The sequence below is a fragment of the Rhamphochromis sp. 'chilingali' genome, assembly GCF_963969265.1.
Source record: "Rhamphochromis sp. 'chilingali' genome assembly, chromosome: 1".
Classification (NCBI taxonomy): Eukaryota; Metazoa; Chordata; class Actinopteri; order Cichliformes; family Cichlidae; genus Rhamphochromis; species Rhamphochromis sp. 'chilingali'.
Window position 1 is genome coordinate 23271056 of NC_137929.1, and position 4179 is coordinate 23275234.

Below are 4179 nucleotides of genomic sequence, written 5' to 3' on the forward strand. Positions count from 1 at the left end.
GCTTATATGGCACTGTGACAGCTTTTGTTGTAGACATGGGTATGCCAAAATAAAACTAGAATTTCCCCAAAAATAGACAGCAAAAAGCTTATGGTAGAAAGTTCCAATCCAACTTTATTTATAAAGCACTTTAAAACAGCCAACACAGGACCAATGTGCTATACAGTAAATAAGTTAAGAACAACTGATAAAACAAAACAGCAAAAAAATTAAAAACTTAGGCTACGTCCACACGTACACGGGTATTTTTGAAAACGGAGATTTTCTGTTTTCGTTTTTTTTTTTTTTTTAAATCCCGTCCACGCGTAAACGCAAAAACAAAGGAAAACGCTGCTAGGAACATGCTAAAGCAACAGGTGGCGATATATTCCTAACCGTTTAGAAATGTTGGCCAATCAGAAGTCTAGAAATCTGGGCGGGAAAGAGTAAACAAAGATAGCACATAGAAGCAGAACTGAGTCCTATGTGTGGAGGGACAGAAACTGTGTTGTATATGTAAGCATGTAAACACTGCAGAGATTAAAGTTAACAATAACAGTATTTTGTCTAAGTCCGCCATTGTAGAAATCCATTTCACCGAAACAATAATGTGGCGCACAGTCTGACGTCAAAAAAGGCGCACACCTTTGACGCTGCGTTTTCTCCGTTTTTCTCGTCCACATGTAAATGCAAAAACTGAGTTTTGGAAAATCTCCACCGTGGCAGGAGTTTTTAAAAATCTCAGTTTTCAGTGACCGAAAACGCCGTTTACATGTGGACGAAAGGAGCAAACGCATAGAAAAAACTGCGTTTTCAAAAATACCCGGGTACGTGTGGACGTAGCCTTAACCCCAAGTATCCACACCATTTTTTATTGGAGCTAGAGGTGGGCCAATTGATCTAACCAATCCTAGTCCAGAGAAAGGCTATGCTAAAGAGTCGGCTAAAGGTCGGAATAAGAGATCCCAAATGAAACATGCTATACAGTTGCACATGGAGAATGCATTACCCCATAAAAGATTAACTACACATACGTTTAGAAAGGCGACAGTGTGCATTTCTCTTGAATTTTACATCTACCTTCACGTGCGCCACTCAATCATAGCAGAAAACTATCAGCTTAATGACGTGTGATTCACAATCAGCTATGACAGCGGCCATTATGAGGCCCGAAAGGAGCGGCTGAAACTGTACAGCACAAGGGCAAAAGGTTGGGGTAGGCACCCACGACGTGTGCGCGGCATGAAAACAAAGCAGAGCTCTCCCCCATTTGTCCTCCCTTTTCTTTCCCCCCCCTGCAAACTCTTAATACACGTGATTCAATAATGGAGATTAATGCACGCTGGCACGGGGACAAGTTTCACAGAAACACGCACACAAGGCATGATGGTGAGAAAAAGGCAGACAGAATTTGAATATAAATCATCAATGTGTGAAGTGATGTCCACTGTGGAACTGATTTAGTGACGTGTCACGTGGTTTCACACACAACTACAGGTGAGTAAGGACGCTTCGAGATCCAGCTCTTCTGTCAAATCCACGGATGGATGATAGCGGGTTATGGTGGGTTTTTGTTACATGAACACTTACATATTCACACCTTTTGCATTTAGGCAGGTAACTCGGATGAGAGGATGGGTAAAGGCCCAATGGCACAGTTACGACTGTGTGCATCAGGTGAACACATGTCCCCGTTCAGCCCCAGTTGCTCAGCTCGGTGGTAGTTACAGCCTGGCCTCATTCACAACTTCCAAACTGCAAACACACCGAAACAGGCTGCCTGAGGGCCGAGGTTACACTGGCCTATTTACGAGAGAGAGGCACCGGTGAGGACATGTTAAACCCTACAGTGAAGGATGTGGACATGTGAATGTGAGGGGGGACCAGTGAACACAGTCACAATCAGGGAGTGTGACCACATACCCGCAGAAACATCTGACTTTTTTTCTGTTATTGAATTCAATAACACATGTCTGCAACCAAAAAACTGCATAGGATTTTTTGACTGCTCCTTATAGATTTATAATCACTGAAACCTGGAAAAATATTTTTTAAATTCCATCAAGTCAGGTTTTCATGCTTTTAGTTTACTTAAGCGTATAATTTCCCTTTTTAATCTGGTATCCTATACTAGAGTCAAAAAACTATATCTAGTAATAATTTCTTATATTAATGTAATATTTCTAAGAGTGAGAATCAAGAGAAATAAAGCGAAAGCGTGTTCGGAGGAGCATCAAAGAGAAGAAGAAAAGGTTTCACAGACAAAAAGTGGTAAATATATTGTGAAGGAATAGTTTTTTGTTTCTTTCTTTAATTATAAGAAAAATGATACATAGTTAATTGTAACAAAATATAGATTTTTTTCATCGCTGTTGTCCTTTTTTGCAAAAAAAGACTGTACATGATGGAGGAAAATTGAATTCAGCACCCTAAAAAACATGAAATTTAACAAAAATATCCCATGCGGCTGAAAAAAACTTTTTTTTTCCAGACCTGTGTAATCGATCGCACTCGCAAGGAGTGGGAAATTTCAACCTTCATTTCACTACCTGGGAACGCATCCTCATTTAGATTTGACGGGGTGAATGAGAATTGTGAACAGCTGCGGTTTAAGGCCTTCAAGATCTCCACGTTTATAAAAATAATACTAATGTAAGCTCAAAAAAACACTCTTTTAGCCATCACTACACATGATGCAGTAATTCAACAACTTTTTGCATGATCATGTCCCACAACAGTATATACAGTAGTATATGTGTTACTTCGGTAGCACATATACTAAAATTGGAACAATACAGAGAAGATTAGCATGGCGCCTACGCGAGGATGACACGCAAATTTGTGAAGCGCTCCTCATTTTTAGCTTATGGCCATACGACCCTTAGCACGCCCGAGAATGGTATCTGGGCAGCATGGTTGCACGGTGGTTAGCACTGTTGCCTCACAGTAAGAAGGTTCTGCATTCAATTCTACCATCAGCCTGTGTGGAGTGTGCATGTTCGCCCTGTGTTTGTGTGGGTTCTACCTGGATCCTCCCAATGACATGCACTTATTGGGTTTAGGTTAATTAGAAACTCTAAATTGCCCGTGGGAGTGAATGTGAATGGTTGTCTGTGTATATGTGTTTGCTCTGCGACAGAGTGGCGAGCTGTCTAGGGTGTATCCTGCCTGTTGCCCTAAAACTGCTGGGACAGGTCCCGTGACCCTGAAAAAGATAAGCGGAAGCGAATGGATGGAGTCATAAGAGGTTATTGGTATATTTTAAAATATATATAGAGAATCATAGGATTAACCCTTCTCCTTTGGAAAAGACCCACTTGTAGTCTTTGCTGGTACAGAACTCTCCCAGCTCATTATTCTTAGAGGCTCATGTTGCTCTTGCAGACGATTTTGACCAGATTGCATAGTTAGTTGGAAACTCCAAAGGTTGCGATTATCAAACCTCTTGAATTAAAGCTGAAAGTCTGCACAGACTCACATCATGACTGTTTGGTTTAAAATCCACTGTGCTGGTCACTGGTCCCAGTGACTCGTGAGGTCAGAGCGTGACAGAGTCGCATCTGTAAATCAAACAATCCAGCGATTTCCTCGCTTCATAATCTGCTTAAAAGACATTAACAGATTGCTGCTATCAGCATGAGGTCTCGGGCATTAATGGAAAACGATATGATGTGTGTGTTTGTACCAAAAGCATCTGTGCCATCATCACATAACTAATGACAGGCTATGGATAACATTCTCAAATGTCACCTGGGGACAAAACCAAATTACTCATAATTATTTTTGTCAAATTACCCACCCGGGATCTGCACCCCAGGAAATAACCAACCACAGATGAAGAATTACACAAACCTCTGTTGAGAAAGTTCAAGAGAGATTACATGAAGAAACTTAAAGAAGTTAAAATAGTGCAAATGTGTTAACCGAGTATTTTACAATATAAATAATAGTCAGTGTGTCTGATCGCTTAACATTATGGAAAAGCACGAAAGCAAAAGAGAAAGTAAGTGAGAAAAAGAAAGGGAAAGCAACCGGGAAAGACAAGAAAGCAAAAGTAAGAGAGCAGGGAAATATTCAAGCTAGAAAATAGAGAAAGCTCCACATTAAGAACAAGCTGACATTAACAGACATGAAGGTGAACTATTCAATTTCATCAGCCTTGTGCTGTTCGGTGGTCTTTTGGTAAATGGAAGAAGTTTG